At 47.1% G+C, this 23,320-nt stretch overlaps 1 long non-coding RNA gene across 1 annotated transcript in view; it reads right to left on the reverse strand.

Annotated features, from left to right (window-relative positions):
• LOC146036535 (uncharacterized) overlaps positions 1 to 23,061 on the reverse strand; it is a 59,392-nt gene extending 36,331 nt beyond the window's left edge. Inside the window, exons 1-2 of the long non-coding RNA XR_014460834.1 lie at positions 23,005 to 23,061; positions 7,492 to 7,703 (exon numbers count right to left, since the gene is read on the reverse strand). This is a non-coding gene — a long non-coding RNA (uncharacterized LOC146036535). The remainder of the gene's footprint in view (positions 1 to 7,491; positions 7,704 to 23,004) is intronic.
• Between the last annotated feature and the right edge of the window lie 259 nt (positions 23,062 to 23,320).

Genomic DNA, 23,320 nt, shown 5'->3' on the forward strand with positions numbered 1-23,320 from the left:
ACACATTTCTGTGGTTGTTAAATCTTTATGTGTCCAACATATTTCGCTGCAATATATTTTAATAAAAATTTGAATTAAAAGTTACGTTTTAACATGATACATTTTTCATCTTCTCCAGAGTGCACCGCCACCCAAGCAGTCTTTTCTGTCCTGTTTGTCTGTTATACTCGGGATTATCGTTTTCAATCTCTCTGCTAAAATTTTTGTATAAATTTTATAGTCCGCATTTAGCAGAGAGATTGGCCGATATGACCCCGGTGAATTTAAATCCCTTCCTGCCTTTGGTAACACCTTTATGATAGCATCCGAGAAATAAAGAGGAAGATTTTTCCCTTCTTTTAATTTATTAAAAACCTCTGTTAAGGTTGGGACTATCTCAGAATCTAACATTTTATAGAACTCATTCGAGTAGCCGTCCGGGCCTGGGGCTTTTGCTAGCTTTAGTTGCTTAATTACTTTGGCTACCTCTTGAGTACTTATCGGGTCTCTTAAAATTTTAATCGCTTCTTCATTTATCTTGGGGTATGGTAAAGAATCCCATGTTGTACCTCCTTTAGGAGGGGGGGCCTGAGGTTCTTTATTGGGTTCTGGGGTCTCTCTATTTTGTGGGTTTTGCGAAGTGGCATATAGTTCCTCATAAAAGTCTTTTAAAGTTGCTGCAATTTCTTCATTGGATTCTGAAATTAAGCCATTAGCTTTCTTCAGGGGATGGACTACTGTTCTCTGTCTAGAGCCTCGTAAGAGGTTTGTGAGCATTGAGCCCACTTTGTTGCCAAACCTATAAAATTTTGAGTGAATATTAAAGAGATATTTATCTCCTTGAATTTTAAGATATTCCTCGAATTGTGTTTTAACTGTTAAATATTTCTCTCTTGTGTTTATATTCGGCAATCTTTTGAATTCCACATATGCATCAGTTAATTCTTTTTGGAGTTCTAAGTATTTCGACTTTTGATTTTTCTTAACCTTTGCTGTATACGCTATCACCTCTCCTCTTATGACAGCTTTAGCTGTCTGCCATAGATTAACTGAGTCTGTTTCCAAACTGTCTCCACTCCTATTTTCTCGTGTGAACCTATGCCATGCGGTCAGAACTGTATCTTTTAATCCCCCAGTCTGTGCCAAATGTGAGGGAAACCTCCATATCTGTCCCCTGGAGTCTGGGGTAACTAACTCTATTATTAATGTGACCAGGCCATGATCAGACAACACAGGTGGATGAATTTTGGCTACCTTAGCTTTAGGGAAAAGTGGTTCGGCAATAAAAATATAATCAATTCGTGACCATGTGCCATGTGTCAGTGAAGTGCAGGAAAAATCTTTTTCGGTCGGGTGTAGTGCCCGCCAGACATCAATTAAATTAAGGGATTTTGCAAAATGTGGTATACCCATTTTTGGGAGCGATTTGGGAGTTTTAGGAGGGGGGGTCCTATCCATTACCTGTGATGCAATTAAATTAAAATCCCCACAAACAATGAGGGAAGAGGGATCAATTGTATGTAAAATAGCTAATAACTCAATAAAAAATTGTTTTTTGTATTGCGTCGGGGCATATACATTGCAGATGTGAAATGTTCTCTCCTCAATCTCTATCTTAACTAGTAAATACCTGCCATTTTTATCTACTGATATCAATTCAGCCTGTATCCCTACTGCACGTTTGGCTAAAATTATCACTCCCCTAGACTTTGAATTATAATGTGCCGAACCAAGCACCACCCAGTTTAACATTTGAAGTTTCTTCACTTCCTCAGGCATTAAGTGCGATTCTTGTAAACATACTATATCCATTCCTTGTTTGTTAAGGTAAGTCAATAGCTTCCTTCTTTTTGCTGGAGTGTGTACACCCCTGACATTTAACGAACCTATGCTTACTGGCATATTATCATTACAGTTGTGTCAAAGATAACCTTCCTATGGGAGGGGGGAATGGAAAAAACATTAGGGTAACACACAGGACATTTAGACTTACAGACATAAATGACACTACCACACACACAGACATATAAAAACTATTTACATATGCAGCGACATAAGTATCTATACCTATACCCATGACCTCCGGAGCCATCTAGATGTAATTAGCTCTCTCTCTTCACTCCTTTGGCTTATGCGACCCGCAGAGCCGGCCCTAGCCTAAATGATGCCCTAGGCAAGATTTTGGCTGGTGCCCCCTAGCACCGCCACTAGTTCCGCCTCTGACACTGCTCCCCTTTCCCAGCACCATCAACCCTCATTCTAGCAGTCATCATTTTGGTGCTCCTACCTGCAATATTTTAAATAGAAACAGTGCACACATTTGGTGCGCAGCCCAAATAGGGGTGCGTTCTTGCTGGGAAGGGGCATGGCCACACAATTTTACCCCAAATTCAAATTATGCCACACAGTAGTGCAACTTTATTCACATTATATCATGTGATAGTGTCCCTTATTCATGTTACATCACATTGTAGTACCACTTTACCTTATTACTCATCACATTATACCCTTAGAAAAAAATCCTGAGAAAATATTGTATTTTAACCACCTCCATGGCCACACTGCAACCCAGCACAAAGCAGTGTCTGCTGGGCAGAGGAGAAGAGCTGCTGCAGCTGCTGCTGTCACTTAAGGGGAGGGGGCCCAGGGCCCCCAGTGGGCCCTCCCATCAGACTTTGGCCTGGGTAATTTGTACCCCCTACCCCTTTCTCTCGGCACCCCTGATAATACCACACAGTAATGCCCCTTACACATGACACACATTATTTATGTCCTTATAACCATAATGCCCCTTACACATTATGCCAACCTTTACTAATGCCCTTCATACACATGACACACATAATGCCCCTTACACATATGTTGCACATTATTAATGCCCTTATACACATGACACACATAATGCTTGTTACACATGTCGCACATTATTAATGCATTTATACATGACATACATATGCCGAACACTATTGCACAACCAACCCACCCGCAGACAGCACTCGCACAGCCGCTAACACTGTGACCTCTGCCTCTGCTTGGATACAGATGTTTCCTAATACATCTTGACTCAATAGGCCATGCAGCTCCTGGCCAGTTCTGCTAACGTTGGGTGCCTTTTTTGCTGAAAATTCGTCTTATTTGCATTGTTATGACCAGCACACACAAGGAGCTTCCGATGATTAAAATGATATGCGGCATGCCTATATTTTGTGTGCGACTGTGGCTGTACCTGCATACGGAATGCTATGTTACAGTGATTTCCATGAATACACTATTTCATATGCAGATACAGCCTCACTTACACACAGAATATAGGCATGCTGCATATCATTTTACTCAGCAGAAGCTGCTGATGCCCCTAGGAATTCCAAATGCCCTAGGCAATTGCCTAGTGTGCCTATGCCTAAGGCCGGCCCTGGCGACCCGACTTCATCGCTTACCAGCTCCTCCTATTTTTTTTTGTATAACTAGAAAACTGAGTCCCATTTTCCAAGACTTCAACTATATTATAATCTTCCTATGATTAATAGGTAAACTTCAAAGGTTTAACTTGAAAGCATCATCTTGTAAAAACCATAAAAATAATTGCCTGTCCTCCAAGTCTTTCTGTTCATAAAGTACAAAAAGAAGATATCAAGTGTCTTAAGTGATCCTAAAGCTCGATCTTTCATTCTTCAGACCTGATTGGCCCCTTTAATTTTCCTTTTGTTTTCCTTTTCATATATACTTTCCTTTTTTTTTTTCATCCTGGTTTTTTCCCGGGTACCTCCACTATGTCCTCTGGCCGTTTAATCAGACGTTTGTTTAACAGAAAGGTTTTGGCTTCCCCAACTTCTGTGAAGTCTTGTGGCCCAGAATCAGTCAGGATTCTAAGTTTGGCTGGAAACAGCATAAAGAAACGGCATTCTGCTTTTATCATTGCTGTGCAAAGAGGTGCAAATGCTTTCCTTGCCTTCGCCACTTCACTTGAAAAGTCCTGAAAAATCCTCAAAACATGCCCTTCACATTTAAGTGGATTCATTTTCCTAGAAGCTGTCCACACAGCCTGCTTGTGCAGGTATTTTAGGATTTTCAAAATGACCACTCTCGGCTTGTTAGTAGTTTGAGATGACTGTGACCCCAGTCTATGGATCCTCTCCACCACTAACTCACTCGCAATCGACTCCAGCTGCAAAGCTTTGAGTATATTGTCACGGAAGAAATGCTCGAGTTGCGCATCTTTAACAGCCTCTGGGATACCAATAATCCTTAAATTATTACGTCTCATCCTATTTTCCACATTTTCTATTCTTACTGTCAGTTGCTTATTATCCTTAGCTAAGGATTTCACAGATCTCTGTATCGCCTGAATATCGTCCATATTTAAGCTGATTTGGGCCTCTGCGTCAGTCAGTCTCTCTGTTATATGGCCAATCTGATCTGAGCAGAGGCGTAGGGAGGGCGGAGCCACCGGAGCTCCTGCTCCGGGCGCCGATTGGTTGGCTGGCGCCGCCGGCCCGCCCCCCCCCGCAAATGATCCCTGCTACTAGTGTCGGACTCGTACGCCCGGGCAGCGCCGGCGGCTGCCCGCTGCTGCTTGGGGGAGCGGGGGCTGCATGGGCGCCGTGTGCCACTGCCGGACAAGTGAGTGTGACAGACAGTGAGTCTGTCACACTACACTATAGAGATGCGGCTGCTGCTTATTGTGCACGGCCGCCGCCCGCGCTTATCGGCGTGGCCATGACAGGGTATCTGTCATAAAAAAAAAAAATTTGATGTGCAGGTGGGTTGCCCAATGGGAGGGAGGGTGCGGGCGAGATATCCAATGGGGGGATGGGTGGGCGGCTGGAGGCGCGGCCTTGGATGGAGACTGTTCCGCTATTTCCACCCCACTTGCATCAGGTGGTAGCCGCCGGTGCGTGATATCACGTTGGGAGCAGTACAGTGACAGTCGGGCTTGGGTAATTGAGACATGATCTCAATTGCAGGAGCCCTCTATAACCCCCGCCAGCCATTAGCGCATCCCATCCAGCATTACATGTGGGAGCCGCCCGCCCTGATATTCTCCTTGGGCTGTGAGAGCCAGTGCTCCCCGAAGCTGCTGGCCTGATCACTGGAAGGCAGGGGTGTTGAAAGCTGCAGCCAGTCACCACAGACTGGCTGCAACCCCGGACCAGGCCGCCGTTGCCTGCACTGTGTCCCGGACCAGGGGTGGATTTGTGCCACCAGGGGATGGAGTCAGCCTGCTGCTACCACTGCCAGAAGGAGAAGGTGGGCGGAGCTGCTGCTACTCTGCTGCCGGGAGGAGGACGGATGATGAATCTGCGAGGTGCTGGGGACATAACTGCTGGATGCCAGGGCTGCGGAGAGGGGAAGAAACTGCCGGATGGAGGAGTGGAAGCCTTTGCCGGGTTCTGGAGGTTCAAGGAGGTATGAGTTGAGGCTGCGCCAGCTCTGTTGCCAGGAGCATTTTTTTCTGGATCCACCCCTGCCCAGTACTGCACTGCTGCAACAGCCGACCCTTTTCCCCCCTCCCCATGTCACCACTGCCACCATGTCCCCCTTTCCATCGATAACAGCCCCTGGCTCGCTCTGGGTCCCTCCCTTTGCTGTCCACAGCTTGCTTTGTCCCCCTTATTGCCTTGCTTTGCTTACAGTACTGCTCCCCCAAACACTGTCCCTACTACCTTCAGCTTACTTTTGTTGTGTGGAGTTTGTATGTTCTCCCTTTTGCCAGAGTTAATAAAGGGGTTTTTGGGCTTTGAAATGTAAGTTGACTGCTGCACATTTTTTAATTCAGGCATTTGTAAAGATCTGCTGAGTGCTTTACTACTTCTTGCTGTTTGTGTGTATATATATATATATATATATATATATATATATATATATATATGCATACTATGTGGGGAGGGGGGGCACCACAAAATTTTAGCAGGGGGGGAGCAAAATTTATAGTTACGCCACTGCCCAGCCTGCTCGCCCGGTCCCCGCCGCCAAGAGTCACGGGCGGTGAGGCCGGGCGGCGGGCTGACAGTCACGCCGAGTCCATCATGTCCTCCTCCTGCGGGCCGCGGCTGCCTCTGAATTGCTGCTGCTCGGTCCGGCTTCCGGGCAGCGCAGGCAGCCAGCGTAGCAGCACTAGTGAGTGACAACAATGTACACTGTCACTGTGTGTCACACTCCTCCCAGCGGCACTGCGGCAGCCAGAGTGTCACCTGTCTCTGACCCCCTCCCTCCTCCCTGGCTACAGCAGCGTCATCAGCCTTCCCAAGCGCTGGCTGTAGCCTGGAGGAGAAGGTGTGTTGCTGGCTGCCGCCCGTGCCTTATTCAGTTATTCAAGGTGGATTGATTTTTTTTTTTTTACAGCTAAAGAATGTTCCTAAAATAAACATAGTAAGCTTGTTTTTTTGTTGGATTCGTGGAGCCCGAGGAGGGGGGAGGGGGGGGATAAATATATCTTTATTTATGCTGTATGTATATATATATATATATATATATATATATATATATATATATCTATCTTTATTTATTTATCTTTATTTACAGCTGTCAGCATGTTATATATATAGAGCAGCAGCTTCCTTTACAGTGTCTTATATAGTGCAGCAGATTCCGTTACAGTGTCTTATACAGCGCAGCAGATTCCGTTACAGTGTCTTATATAGCGCAGCAGATTCCGTTACAGCGTCTTATATAGCGCAGCAGATTCCGTTACAGCGTCTTATATAGCGCAGCAGATTCCGTTACAGTGTCTTATATAGTGCAGCAGATTCCGTTACAGTGTCTTATATAGCGCAGCAGATTCCGTTACAGCGTCTTATATAGCGCAGCAGATTCCGTTACAGTGTCTTATATAGCGCAGCAGATTCCGTTACAGTGTCTTATATAGCGCAGCAGATTTCGTTACAGTGTCTTATATAGCGCAGCAGATTCCGTTACAGCGTCTTATATAGCGCAGCAGATTCCGTTACAGTGTCTTATACAGCGCAGCAGATTCCGTTACAGTGTCTTATATAGCGCAGCAGATTCCGTTACATTGTCTTATATAGCGCAGCAGATTCCATTACAGTGTCTTATATAGCGCAGCAGATTCCGTTACAGTGTCTTATACAGCGCAGCAGATTCCGTTACAGTGTCTTATATAGCGCAGCAGATTCCGTTACAGCGTCTTATATAGCGCAGCAGATTCCGTTACAGCGTCTTATATAGCGCAGCAGATTCCGTTACAGCGTCTTATATAGCGCAGCAGATTCCGTTACAGTGTCTTAAATAGTGTCTTATTTTTTAAGTTTTTTCTTTTGAAATGTAACATGCCAACACATGTTAGCCACGCCCCCAATTCATTACCGGGGGGGGGGGGGGGGGGCGCAAAGTATGTCCTTGCTCCAGGCACCATGGCACCTAGCTACACCGCTGGATCTGAGATCTCTTTCACAGCCTGCTGTAATAGTGGGGCCATGGAGGCTTGTATCAAGGTTATAAGCTCTCTCTGACTTAGAGGCATCGTCTCCAATGTTCCCCCAGTGTCCACAGTACCTTCAGATGTAATAGAAGATTCTTTAATGGGTTTCTTAGACGCTGGGGTCCCCTGGGCGTTGTCCGGCAGAGACGCCATATTCTGCTCCACGCGTCTTTTTTCCGATCGCTGTGGCTGGGGGGCCGGCGGCTGTTTTGCTGCGGGATTCGGCTCTGCTGACCGGTCCATCTCTGTGTCTGATCCCCGTGGCGAGCGGGATCGATTTCTGTGCCTGGAAGACAGGGTAAATTTCTTTGGAGCTGGCGAAGCAACGGAGCTGCGAGGAGACGCTGCTTCCTCCTCACATGCCGCACCGGAAGTCCGATCTGAGGTAACATTTAATAGGATGAGATATTTAAATTTTTGTGATTTTAAGTAAAAAACGTCAGAATTCGAACATTTTTCTGAAATCACCGATTTAATAGGGTCCGGTTAGCAGAAAAAGGGTGTGCAGGGGCACGGTGCACTGCAGTGGCTTGCTGGGCCAGAGGCCATGGGAGCTGGAGGCAGGGTAAGTACCAGGGGCGGTGGCTGCTCCCCGCCCACTCACATTGCACAGCCAGTAGAGCCGGAAGAAAGGGTGGGCCCAGGGGGTATGTACATAGTCGCACGCAGGGTGCGCTGATATATCAAAGCTGTGGATTGTGGGTTTTTTTTTAAGATGGAGGAGCTCCGCCTCAGGGGACACTGCCTGTAAGAAACTGTGCAGTTGTTATTGTAAGCAGCATGTGGATGGGTGATGGGGCAGGCAGTGGGATGTATGTACTTTGTGTTAATAAGGTGGTATGTGTGTGTATATGCATGTATGTATGTATGCTGTATTTACTGCATGCATGCTTTGTTTATGTGTGAATATGTATGTATGTATGTATGTATGTATGTATGTGTGTGTATGCATATATATATATATATATATATATATATATATATATTATATATGGATGCTATGTGTTTGTATGTAAAATAAGGTTAATAGTCCCCAATGCCCCCCTCCCGCAATTCGCGGACCCCCATCCCGCTATTCGCGCCCCCCCTCCCGCGATTCAGGGCGCCCCACGCACCCCCCTTTCCGCAATTCACGGACCCCCTGCGCCCCCTCCCACGATTCACGCCCCCCCTCCCGCGATTCACAACCCCCCCTCCCGTGATTCACGTCACCCCGCCAGCCCCCCTTCCGCAATTTGCAGACCCCCTCCAGCGATTCACGGACCCCTGCGCCCCCCTCCCGCGATTCTAAACCCGCCCCCCTGTGCCCCCCCCCCTTGATTCAAGGAACCCCCCGCACCCCTACCGCGATTCACGGCACCCCGCGCCACTCCCGCGATTCACGGAACCCTCGCGCCCCCTCCCGCGATTCATAGACCCCCGCAACCCCCCCTCCCGCAATTCACTGACCCACACAACCCCCCTCCCGCAATTTGCGGACCCCCCTTCCCGCGATTCATGCCCCCCCCGCACCCCCTCCCGCGATTTGTGGACCCCCGCACCCTCCCACAATTCGCGGACCCTCGCGCCCCCCCTCCCGTAATTTGCAGACCCCCCTGACCCCCTTCCGGCAATTCCACCCCGAGTGGACTCCTGCGACCCCGCTCCCGCATTTCACGTACCCCAGTGAGAATGGGGGATCCGGTACCGCCACAAGCAGGTGCCGCCCCTAGGTGGGAAATCTGGCCCTGGCTGCCGCGCTGCAGGTTCCACCACTGCCAGAAGTGTCCCCATGGTCCTCTGCACCAACTCCACAACTTTTATCAATGTCTTGACCACATACCACTATTATGCAGCCTCCTGCTCTCATGCACCCCCTTACTCCCTCCCAGTGGGAGGAGACACTCACCCACTGCCGGGAGATGCATACTGTCCCCCCACCCTCCTCCAGTTCTAGGGATGCCCATCAACCATCAATGATTTCAAATCATTGATGGTTTATGCCCGATGTTGAATACTTTTGCCATCGATGTGGGAGGACCAGATGGTTTCCCTACATCGATGGCAAAGGAGAACCAATCAAGTTTCAAATTTTTTTATGGTGCCGGGACACTGAGCATAGCTCCGCCCCCCACACCCGACAGTCCCGCCACCAAGCGGGACTGTCTGATTGTCCCACGGCCTATTCAGTCAGAAATAATGGATGACCATCGATAGCTACAATAATCGATGGTTATCCAAGTAATATTTTACTACTATCGATGGCAGGGTGCAAAATCGCCATCAATGCCAACCATCGATGGCGTCTGCACCAATGCCTATCCCTACTCTGCAACAGGCAAAAATCTTTACTACCCTTCATGCCCACACACCTCTATCACTGCCCAGCCTCCTGCTCTCCTGCCCCGTAACTTCCGCCAGTGGGGATCCGCTCACCCTGTGTTGCCCACATTCCCCTATAATGGTTTACCACCCAGCCTCCTGCTGTCATGCACCCTAACTCCCACCCAGTAGGAGGAGACACTGACTCAGGGGCACCGTCCTGTACTCCTGTGCTGCCACACTTTACCCTCACCCACTGGCAGAAGCTGCACAGTGTCCCCCACCCTCCTCTTTAGTTCCCCGTATGCCCACACACCCCTATCACTACCCAGCTTCCTGCTCTTCTGAACCGTAACTTCCACCACTGGGGAGTTGCTGGCGCTGTGTTGCCCACATACCCCATATCATGCTTCAGCCTGGTCAGGTAAGTCCTGGAGGAAGGGGACCCCTTTATTGGGGGGGGGGGGTTCCCACTCCCCCAGAGCCCCCGGCCAGGCTGACTGGTCGGTAGGGATGAATGCTTTGGCAGGGGGGACTTATATAAAAAGTCTCCCCCCGGCTGTGGCATTACCCTGCTGGCTGGTTACACCGAAGCCTTCCTCGGATCTGACTGATCCGTGCAGGTAAAGTCAAATACTACAGGAAAATGTAGTGTATTTTTCTGCTGTATTTGCCCGACCATACGTGGACGTTTTACGCTAATTAGCGTTATTTTCAATACGGTCGCTTAGTAAATCCGGAATCACCATTCTTTTGAATGGTGATTCCTGTCCTATTCTATTGATGGTGTATTCATTTTTATTTGTAAATATAAATACGAATGTCCCATCAATACGAATACGAAAATTCGTATTTTTGGCTTAGTAAATGCCAAAAATAAGAATACGCCCCAAAAATCGTATTTTCCTATGAAAATACGATTTTTTTCTACGAATTCATCTTAGAAAATTCCCCCCTAAATGTTTTATAGAGGAACAAAAGCAGCAACATGAATGCTAATAATACAATAAGTTAACAGAAACAATAATACAGTCAGGATTTTGCAGAAGTCAAAGACACGGGGAAATTTACTTAATTGTTTATCAAACAAAAATAAAAGTTATATATTAACTTATATCAAGAGTTCCCCAACAAAGACAAAGTACTTTTCTCCTGAACCTCTAACCATAATTTGACTCGAATTTGACTAATTTGATTATACTGAGGGGTTGAGCCTCACAGTTTTATTATTTAACCGCTGACTGCAAAGTAACTACATAAGGATTGAAAAATGTCTGGGCTTTAGACTCTGGGGGGTGAAATGTAATAGGGTGCGATTTTAAAACGTGTGATTTTTTGGACAAAAATGTGCAAAAGAGCTGGAAGTGTGATTACATTGTAGAAGGGGGTGTAAAATAGAGTTTTACATTTCATGGTGTCTGTGTCTTTGTATCAACTTTCTTTTTACAGGTGACCTACTAACTACACCCAGCAGGCATATGAATGCCCCACATACTGGGTCTTGTAGTTCTCCTGTAAAAAGCGGTGTGTTTTAATCTAATCTCAGCTGGCCTCAGACAGCATCAGACTTCAGCCCTGGATGGGACTCCCTTTTTTTTTGTGTGTGTGTGTGTGTGGGGGGGGGGGATCCTGACTCCCCCAGGGACTCCGTCCAGGGCTGACCAGTTATGGTGCGCATGTTGGGGGAAATTTACTAATATGAATTCGTAAAAAATAGGTGTATTCGTAGGCAGAAATACACCTATTTTTTACACATTTGTATTTTCGGGATTTACTATCCCAAAAATACAGCAATTCGTATTCCTAAAGATGGGACATTCGTATTTGTTTTTACAAATACGAATGTCTACACCATCGATAGGATACGACAGGAATCACCATTCAAAAGAATGGTGATTCCTGATTTACTAAGCAGCCGTGGTGGTCAAGTCCTTTGGTTTTTCCTGGAGGTCCTCTGCACCCTCCCCTTTGCCACCCACAACAGGGTACAAGGAAGAGGGGGCAGCAATGTAGGAAGTAAGGGAAAGTCTAGAGGTGAGGTCTTAGAAGTTCCACAGCCACCACCTGCTTTAAGTACAGCAAGGATCCTCATAGACAGCCTTGTTTTTTTGATTTGCAGACTTGGTGGCGCCCCCCATATCCCGGCGCCCTAGGCAGCTGCCTAAAGCTGCCTAGTGGTAGAGCCGGCCCTGGGCACGAAAATACGACAGGAAAATACACCTTGATTGTCCTGTCGTATTTGCTTTAAGCCTGCACAGATCAGTCAGATCCGTGCAGGCTTTAGTGTAAAAAAAATGGAAAAATAAATAAATAAATAAATAAAAAAACAGCGTGGGGTCCCCCCCACAGCTGTAACCAGCACCAGGCTGAAGGAGCCGGGGCCGGTAATTAAAAATCAAATAGGGGTTCTCCGATTTTTAACAGGCTCCAGGTCCGGGGCTGGTTCCCAAAATACAGGGGACAAAATGACTAGGGGTCCCCCGTATTTTAAGAACCAGCCCTAGGCCAAACCAGCCAGCAGGGTAATGCCACAGCCGGGGGACACTTATTATATAAGTTCCCGCGGCCAAAGCATTAACCCTACCGACCAGTCAGCCTGGCCAGGGGCCCTGGGGGAGTGGGGACCCCCCAATAAAGGGGTCCCCCCTCCAGGACTTATTTGACCAGGCTGAAGCCTGGTGCTGTCCTCGATGCCCCTGGGTGGCATCGAGCTGATACTGGTGTAAAAAATTTGATGAAAAAACTATTGTTTTAAACTGTGGAACTATGAGTCCCAGCAAGCCTCCCCCGCAAGCTGGGACCGGTAGGGTTAGGGGGTATACGATCAGCTTTCTTTGCCACTTCTGTAATTCTGGATAGTATCAGACGAGTACTGTTCTAGATGAAGGAGGGTAAAAAATCCAGAGTGAGGAAGAAAAGGTCTACATAGCCTAGATACAGGGCCGGCGCCACCACTAGGCAAATCTAGGCATTTGCCTAGGGCGCCGGCCACTGGAGGGCGGCATTTTGTGCCGCCCGGGTACCTGTCGTTTGGCGCTGTCTATTTAAATCTGGCGGCGGAGGCAGCGGGGGTCCCTGCAGTCCATTAAAAATCACGAGCCAATCTCAGCCAATCAGCGTGCTGCCAGTGTTTTCACACTAGAAGCGCTTTAGCATAGCCCGGCGGATAGCGCTCGTGATTTTTAATGGACTGCAGGGACCCCCGCTGCCTCCGCCGCCAGATTTAAATAGACAGCGCCGAACGACAGGTACCACCACAACCCCCCCCCCCGGCACCGGGGCGCCCCCACCCCGACTCGCCTGGGGCGCTCCGGTGCCTTGCACCGGCCCTGCCTAGATAGAAAATGGACATGTGGACATGCGAAATGCTGACATTGACAAAAGGTCAACACAAGCAGAAGGTCGACATGAAAAAGCTACACACTGATGTAGCCCCAGGCGAAACGGCCGTCTGTTGAAAGAGCTCCCGCCGTGCAGGCAAGCCGCGCAGCACCACGGGATATAGTCCTTAGACTGAGATTGACCCTAAATAGGTTGACATGCATTGGGTTGACCACCGAAGGTCGGCATGGCTTAGGTCGACACATGAAATAGATCGACATGGCTAAGGTCGACAGAGTTGGAGGGTCGACGCAAGCATTAGGTCAACAATGTTAAGGTCATCAAAAGCTCGACATGAGTTTTCCCCCCTTTTTTGAACCGACGTGTTGACAGGCGGTATTTAATGCCCTGCCATCCACTAGGTCATGGGAGAATATAATAGTGTGCCGAGCGCAGCGAGCCCTGCAAGGGGACATTTTACACTTATACCGTGTCCATGTCAACTATGTCGACATTCCGGACAAAACACATGAAAAACTAACATTTTTGACTGTCGACCTTCCCATTGTCAGCCTAATGCTTGTGTTTACCTTCCAACCCTGTCAACTTTAGCCATGTCGACCTTCAGTGGTTGACCCAATGACCCATATCCCAGCACCACTCTGTCTTTGAGGGGTATGGTGTGTACACACGGTCGACATGCTGTGCGATGCGAGTCCCGATGCGATCTGATCGCTTTGGGACTCGCATTGCACGGCATGAAGGAGAGAGGACAGTGCGATACCTGTCACCATCCTGCAGGTGCCGGGCAGGGGCACAGATGGCAGCGCGGGGCCGCGGCACAGCAACAGCTTCCCCCAGCCGCCCCCCTCCCCCCCCATGCACACATCAGAGGCCACACACCCCCCTCCTCTATATGGCGGACTTCCGGGTCACTGCGCATCAGCCCTGCAGCCACAGGAGAAGCCCCTCTGGCCGCTGGAGCTATGTGAGTATAAGGCACAAAGACTATATAGTACAGATCTGCACTATATAGTCTTGGCTGCCCTCACTATGTCGTTGCCGATTTGCGTTCACATGGGAGCGCGCATCGGCAGTGCATCAGGCTTGCAAGCCCTAAAAAGTACACAATCGGCATGCGATATGGCTTCCGATGTGCACTATATCGGCAACATCGGAAGCCATATCGCACCGTGTGTACACACCAGTAGATGTCAGAAGCAGTGATAACGAAGGAGAAGTGATAAAGTACATGGTACGATAGGTTGAACTTGATGGGCCAACATCTTTTTTTCATCCTTAATTACTATTTTACTATGTATGTTACTATGTTGCTTTATCACCGGCCAATCAGCTCCTGGCCAGCAGGTCTGAACATGTGTATTTTCACCGATATGCATGCGCAGATCCGCAACATCGGTCACTGGACCGAATTTGGGCAATACCGAGTGAACGTGAATCAGGGCCTATGTTCCTCAAACAGTTCTGAGTAACTTTCCCTGCAGCATTTGGTGCCACCTTGGTGCCCCTCAAATTTACTGCGGGCCTGGTATCTGGCTCTTGATATTATGGACCTTATTCTGGTCCTCTGCTTCCCTGCGTATTCGCACAGGGGCGTGATGTTTCGGGACTGCACATGTGAATATACTTTTATGCGCATGTGTAGCCGCTAGGTGCAAGGGGTCGCAGCAGACTGCTTGTTGTTGCTCACATGGTCGCGGGGAAATACGGTGTTGGTGAGGGGCATGTATTCGCCGGGGCAGAGGGGTGGACTCTCTGGGACTCTGGGCCAGATGTACTAAGCTTGAAAAAGTGATAAAATGGACAGTGATAAACCACCAGCCAATCAGCTCCTACCTGCCATGTCACATGCTGTGTTTGAAAAATGACAGAAAGGAGCTGATTGGTTGGCGGTTTATCACTAACCATTTTATCACTTTTCATGGCTTAGTACATCTCGCCCTCTGTAAGCTGCGAGCTTCACAGCTTACCGAGTCAACCAGAATGAGGACCCCTCTGTGTTATGCAATTCTGGCATATGTTGCTTCTTTGAGTAGTGGCCGAACCTGTTTGTGGGCCCCCATCGGGGTTGGAATACATATATATATATTTATATATAAATGGGAGATATATATATATATATATATATATATATATATATATATTAGTGGGGGCCTTGAAAAAGGTCTGTTGGCAGACCGAAACGTTGGCCCTAGGCCCACTGTCATGCACTTTGCACTTTATTGGATGTGGTGATATGGATTAAAATTCTTTTGAAGAAAGACCGGTGAGTGTCCTCATCTTTGTGGCGATATATATAAAATGGGATATATATATATATATATATATATATATATATGCAAAAAGGAATAGAGAAGACGCCGTCAAGCCGCAGACCAGGGAACAGCACACACAGAATTCCTAGTCTGCGGCTTGACGGCGGCAGCTGAGTGACGGCGGTTCTTTCACATTTGATGTCCGGGCTGTGACGGTGATAAAACTATCTGGCTGGCAAGCATAAGATTTTTAACCCCAATGTATGTGAGCTTTATTACATAAGTAAAGTGTTGTTACATTCTGCTCATTGGTGCGTCTTCTCTATTCCTTTTTGCAAGTTTTCCCCGTTGGATCATCGGCACGATCCCAGAGAGAGACTGCACACTTTTGGGACTCTGATGTGGACTTATATCTGAAAAAACACTAGGACTTTGCGCTGGGTATCTTTGTTCTATATATATATATATATATATATATATATATATATATATATATATATATATATATATATATATATATATATCTTAAATGAAATAGCGTCACTCCAGGTACTTTGTATTAATCCTTTTACTGCAAGTCTACAGTGTTTTGGGCAGGAGCCCGTCTTCAGGACAAGAACAAGAATCTTCCAGTGGACAGCGGGCACCCAGGTCAAGGTGCAGTAGGAAAGCAGGAGCCAGTGGGGAGCGCCGGACCTCTGAACATTACATTATATATATATATATATATATATATATATACATAATGGGAGATATATATATATATACATATATATATAATGGGATATATATATATATATATATATATATATATATATATATATATATACTTCCAAGGGGCGATCCGGTACTCCACTTCAGCTGCAGGAAAAAGGGGTGCCTTGGCTGGTCCTATACAATCTGTCATGGGATGTGACTCCCTCTGCCCGGCACTCGCATACAACTTAAAAAGACGACCTCACACGGCACTCGCATACAACCAAAAAAGACGACCTCACACAGGTCTCTCAGCAACGTTTCGGGAATGTTATTTTATTCCCTTCGTCAGGACAACACTGTTACAACTCACAATACAACATTAAATACACTTACCCCCTCCACCTTGACGAGCGCTCCCCGCCGCGCCATTCCCCGGAGTCGCGATGACGTCATTCTCCACCGCCCACCTGACGTCTCCCGTCGGCTGCCGAGGTACTAGGCGCCGCTTGAGGCGCAATGTCTGGATCACCCCTGGTAACACAAAAATGCATAAAGTGAAATACCTGAGAAATAATTGTTATTTTGTTTATTTCTCAGGTTTTTTAAGTGTATTTAATGTTGTATTGTGAGTTGTAACAGTGTTGTCCTGACGAAGGGAATAAAATAAAATTCCCGAAACGTTGCTGAGAGACCTGTGTGAGGTCGTCTTTATTGGTTGTATGCGAGTGCCGGGCAGAGGGAGTCACATCCCATGACAGATTATATATATATATATATATATATATATATATATATATATATTTGTTTAGTTTACATTATAGCAGCAATTATCATGCCTATATTATGGACTGATGTACGGCCTCTATTGAAACCAGTTTGTGCAGGATGTAGGATCCTTGAGAGAATACAATGGACTTGTTGGGCTAATAGCTTGGCAAATAATTTCAGGTCCTGATTTTAGAGCAAGATAGGTCTATAAAATTGCACTAATGTATGGGAGCGGATGTATCGTGATGCTGACCGTTTTTCTTAAAGGGGCACTCATTTACAGGGCAGTTTTTACAGAATTAATCTCCCAGTGTGAATTCACCCCCCCCCCATACATAATTTGATACTGAAGAAATTGCGCATGCCCCAAAAAGGCATGGGGCTTAATTATAAGGGGTGTGGCCTAATTATAAGAGATGTGGTCTAGCAGGAAAACAATTACCTTACACCCGACTTTTGCAACCTGTATGACCAGACATTGGTTGATTGACCCAGTAGGCCACACAGATTACCCCCGCCCCCCCCCCAAGCCCAAACAGTTACAGGCTACTTAAATCAATATACATTGTTTATCTGTAATGCCTATTGCACATTATGCCCCACAGCGTAATGCCCATTACATATTATGTTGCACACTGTGATGTCCATAACACATTACACTGTGCACCGTGATACCCATTACATATTATGCCCCACACCATGATGCCCATTACACATTATGTCACACACCATGATGCCCATTACACATTATGTCGCACACCATGATGCCCATTACACATTATGCCTCCCACCATAATGCCCATTACACATTATGCCACACACTGTAATGCCCATTACACATTATGCCCCACACTGTTATGCCCATTACACATTATGCTGCACACTGTGATGCCCATTACATATTATGCCCCACATCATAATGCCCACTTGGCCTTATACCACACACTGTAATGCCCATTTTACATTATACCTACCGCACATCGTTATGCCCATTACCGTAATGCCCATTACACATTATGCCACACACCATAATGACCATTATAAATTATGCCACATAAGTGCTATTTACCTACATGCTAGTTGCCAGAAGTTACATGCTCGATGCCAGGGGTTTCACGCTTGTCACCACAGAGCATTTCATGCTCGTTGCCAAGGTCGATTTCATGATCATTGCCTAGGGGGCTGATAAAATGCTTATTGTCATGGGGGGGGGTTTGTTTCATTGTTGTTGCCATGGGAGGATTACACGCTCGTTGCCCAGGGGGGGATAACGTGCTCATTGAAATGGGGAGTTCCATGCTTGTTAACATGGGGTGTTTCATGCTTGTTGTCATGGGAGGATTACATGCTTGTTGGGGTGATTATATTTTCATTGCCGGGGTGTGTGTGTGTGTGTGTGTGTACATTCCTATCACTGGAGCCAGTGGAGGGGAGCTCCTGGCAGTAGGGGAAGTGAGCATTGCTAACCCCGCTTTCCAGCTTCCATGGCGGGTTAAGGGGGAGCTGGCACCCCGTCGGCTATAGAAGTGGAAGTCAGCAGCGGACAAGCCGGGCAGTCACGTGGTGGCAGGTGCGGTTACATGGCTTATCTGCCTGAAGAAATGGCCCTGACGGCAGCCGACACCTCAGCAGTGTCCCCTGAGCATCAGCGCGCCTGCACGGCCACCTACTATCCCCTAGTGCTCTGCTGGTTCAGCAGCGTCATTTAGAATAACTCCACCCACCGAATGGAGTACTAGGGGTGGGACTGGAGTGAGGAACAAATCAAGGAACCCAGATTCGGTGCTGTAGATAAAAGTGACTGAGACTCATCTGAGTTTGGCGGCATCACACACGGCTGCTGCATTTGGATGCGAATGCCCAGCATTTCCTGGGTGCACTCAGCATTTTCATGGGTATGCCCAGAAAATGCAGGGCACTCACATTCACTGGCTTAGTTCCCTGGCTTCATTCGCTGGCTTCGTTCGCAAAAGTACCATGCACGGTCGTTCCATAATCGCTCGGGCTGCAAATTTGCAGCCAAGCGATCTGGTCTGAATCAGGCCCACTGTGTCAGTAAAAAGTGAATGCATAGGTTGGAAAATTTGAGTTAGTAATGACTATACCTACAGGTGGTCTGGAAAACATGACCGGTTTGTCCACTGGATTTAACAGTCTGCAGCATGCAGAATCAACATTCGCCAGCGTATCCTATGTCACAGTCCAGTAGCAGCGCCAGATGCAACATCCCTTGCCATAGCACAGGTTCAGCAGTTCCAGATGGGACCCATCCATTCCTGTATTACAAGTGTTAGCACGACTCCAGGTATAGAGCCAAACAGGGGTGGATCTAGGAGAAAATGAAAGTGGGGGCACCATGGTAGGGGAGGGGGGTGTCAGTGGTGCCAGCGGAGAAAGTGAAGAGAGCAGAGAGAGGGGTGGGAATGGGATTAGAATTATGCCCTGGCATTTAAAGTACACATGCCCATTTTAGCATCAAAAAGTGAAATGTATATAGCTGTGCGCACGCTGAAGGTGGAAAAGGGGGTGTGGCTACTCAAAAGGGGTATCCTTGAGTGTAGTGTACCACACTATATCCCACTTCTACACATTATGGAACAAAATAGTAGACCACATTATACTTGCCCCTTAAACATGATGCCAAACGGAATGAGCCAAAATTCACATAATGCCACATGGGTTGAGCCAAAATGCCCATAATGCCAAATAGATTGAGCCAAAATTAACATAATGCTACAAGGATTAAGCCGAAATTCACAATATGCTCCACAAAAAGGGACATTGCTCGTCGAAGGCACGCCAAAAATTTACACCGTAATGCCCATTACACTTTAAGCCACATACCATTTCGGCTTAATCCTTGTCCATTACATATTATGCCAAACACCGTAATGCCTTTTACAAATGGTGTGCTACTTACCTACATGCTCGTTGCCAGGGGTTCCATGCTCGTTGTCAGGGGTTCCATGTTCGTTGCCATGTGGGGTTCCATGCTCATTGCCATGTGGGGTTCCATACTGGTTGCCATGGGGGAAAAGTTTTTGCCCACCGGCTACCCATTGAGCTACCACCTGCCGCCACTGGAAAGAACTGAACACAGCCGTCGGGAAGAAAGCATTGACAGCCAGGCAGAGAGCGGTGAGCTGCCAGGCTGTATTCAGACAGCTAGGCAGGTTCATATGCTCTGATTTACTTAGAAATCTAATCTGGTATATTCAGCTGTTGCAGCAGTGGTGATACTCAGCGTCAGTGTATGAAGAAGTATGTGTGTGCACTTTGGATGGGTGCAGCCTCTTGAGCCATTGAGCTGCCGCCATTCCCCACCAGGCAGAAAGCATTGGCAGCCGGGCAGAGAGCGGCGAGCTAGCCAGCTGTATTCAGAATCAGAGCGCTGCACTACAGCAGGTCCTGGCTATTTGAAATTTAGCGCTGCTGCAGCCGGCTGCTGGGCCCGCGAGCCAATTAGAGCTCGCACGTGGTCCAGCAGCCAATCAGGAGTGGTGGCTCGTGATTGGCTGCCGGACCACGGGTGAGCACCGATTGGCTCGCGGACCAGGCAGGCGGATGCGGCAGCGTGAGATTTCAAATATCCAGGACCTGCTCTAGTCCAACCCTAAAAGAGTTGACAAAGCTGCACAAGCGAAAGACGTTGGTGACTACTTATTCGGATACCCACCATTTGGATTACAATTTTTTGCCATTACTATTACCGGACCAGCCTTCCTTCCTCCCTACAGCCATATCCATACTAGGATATTTGAACAAGCCAGCTTTCCAACAGACGGGACCTCTAATCCAGATATCCGGGGTGACGGGGGGTGGTGCCATGCCACTGTGGGCAGCTGCCCGGGCCCCTCCAGAGGCCAGGGCCTGGGACAGCTGTACCCCTGGCACCCCCTTGTCGGCGGCCCTGTGTATGGGAGGAGGCAGAGTGACATTGAAGAGGAAACACTGAGCAGCGCAGAGAGAAGAAAATGGTGGTACGGACAAGGCACAGATGGGGCAAGACCAATGCTGCAGATTAGTACAGACTAGCACAGATGGGAGAACACAGCAGTAGGGTTTGGGGAAGACAGAGCAGCATGGAAGCATATAGTGGAAGTAAGTATAGATGTATAGACCGTAGATGGGGTATTATAGTTTTAGCAATTAACCAAAATCTTTGAGGGAGCTAAATGTGTATACATAGGGGCGCATTTATCAAGGTCGGATTTACAATGCGATCTGGGTGGAATATTATCTCCCAGGATCGCATTGTAAAATGCGATCATATCACCTGTATGTATGATGCTTGAGGGCAGGGACAGGGCTCCGAAAGGAGCCCGTCCCTGCGAAGCCCTGACCCGGAAGACGTGACCCCGCTGACCGCACTGCCGCTCGGGCAGTGCGAAGTGTAGCCATAGTCTTCAACGGGCTATCGCCACATTAGAATGGCGATAGCCCAGGGCTGCGATGCCGGGCTGCCCGATGTTGATACATCGGGCAGCTTCGCATCCCCCATAGAAACCTATGGGGGATGCGGCCGGCGGCACTGCAGGTGGGGATCGCAGCAGGGATTGGAGATTTAGCCGCAAATATTGCTTGATAAATGGGCCCCTAAATGAGATGGATGAGAAAGATATTGGAAATAGGTGGGAATGTTGTGGTGCCCGAATGGGATGGGTGTGGGCAATGAGTGGGATGGGAGCACCACATAACTGCTCAGACCTTCAGTTGTATAGATTGCATTTGTGTATTCCAATAAGCACAGAAAGCTGATGTAACAGCTCTGAGGGACTGACATTATAACAACTATTGGTACATTTCACACCTGAAAGCAGGACGTTGTGTGTATGAACCAACTTCTCTAAAAAGATGGAAACAAATCTATCTGTCTAATATTTGCGGAATTCCTTACAGCCAAATACACTGTGCGCACCTGAATATACAACCTTACTGTACAGTATCTTAGTTTTTTTTATTCAATTAATATTGTTTTCCTTTATTATTATTATTTTTTCTGTTTGCTTTTTTAATGTGTTGTGTTTTTATCTTAAATAAACGACAAATTGCTACTGTAAGAAAACAAATGTATACGTTTTAAACATAATAGAAATGTATTTCATATCTTAAGCTAGCAATTAGACTTGTTACAAATGTTTCAAGAGAATAAATAATATCCGGCGCCGGGCAGGGGGAAAGTTGCTCAGTGTGTATGCACTGAGCGGATTTCCCCGCAGCGATGATTGACATCATCACTGTCCATACACACTGGGCATAGTCGCCCAGTGTGTATGGACCTTTAGCACAGTGCTTCATCTTTTCCAAACTCTGTGTCACACCCCCTACAGTCCACTGCACCATGTGGGTCATCCCCTAAAGGTCTCCTATGTGTAACCCCTTATAGTCTGCTTCACCCTGTGTCACCCCCATACAGTCTCCTACATCATATGTCACCCCCTACAGTCCACTGCACCATGGCCCTTATTCTGGTTCACTCCCAAAGTCAAATTCCTTCTCATTTGCAAAGGCATATTCCTTCTCAAATGGACCGAACCATGTGCACTGCAGGGGGGCAGATGTAAAATGTGCAGAGAGAATTAGATTTGGGTGAGTTATTTTGTTTCTGTGCAGGGTAAATACTGGCTGCTTTATTATTACACTGCAATATAGATCTCACTTTGAAGTAAAACCCCACCCAAATCTAATTCTCTCTGCACAAGTAACATCTGCCCCACCTGCAGTGCACATGGTTTTGTCCATCTAAGAAGGAATTTGCCAGAAGTGATTCAGAATAACCCCCTATGTAATGGTAAATAAGAGCTGTTACAAATAGTGATGTAAGTGTGGGTTTAAGAAATGTAACATATATGTAGGTTGCGAGAATGTAGCTTTGAGATGTTTGCCACAATGATTGTCAGTCATTATAGTGATTTATTAGTTATGTTTCCAAGTGTCCATATGCACACAGCAACAGTTTCTAAAGTGAATTATAATAAGGTGTTACACACACATACACACACACACACACACACACACACACACACACACACACACACACACACACACACACACACACACACACACACACACACACACACACACACACACATATATACAGGAAACAGAGGTGCAGCACTCCAAGCCAACGGTAAAACTTAACTTTTAATAGATACCAACAGCAATGTTTCAATGCAAATACAGCATTGTTTTCAGGCTAAAATAAAACTGACATACACATACCTTATATAGCAAATCATCAAGGCTTTCCCGGCACCACGCCGTGTCCGGGGATCGTCGCCCAGCACTGACATCACAGCGCACCAGGTCACATGACCCGTGCACGATCTCCGTCAGGCCAGCATTCAATCACCATGGTGACGCTGTGTATACAAAGCAACGGACCAACATACACTGTTAAAACTAGCCAAAGGCCAGACATCATGCGCACACATTGCAAGCAGCAAATGGGTAGATTAAGCATACATTATTATATCCATGGCTATAAGCCTAATCAAAAATTTATATCATGCACATATTACAAATATAGTGATACGGA

The sequence above is a fragment of the Crinia signifera genome, chromosome 9 (assembly GCF_055691185.1).
Source record: "Crinia signifera chromosome 9, ASM5569118v1, whole genome shotgun sequence".
Lineage (NCBI taxonomy): Eukaryota > Metazoa > Chordata > Amphibia > Anura > Myobatrachidae > Crinia > Crinia signifera.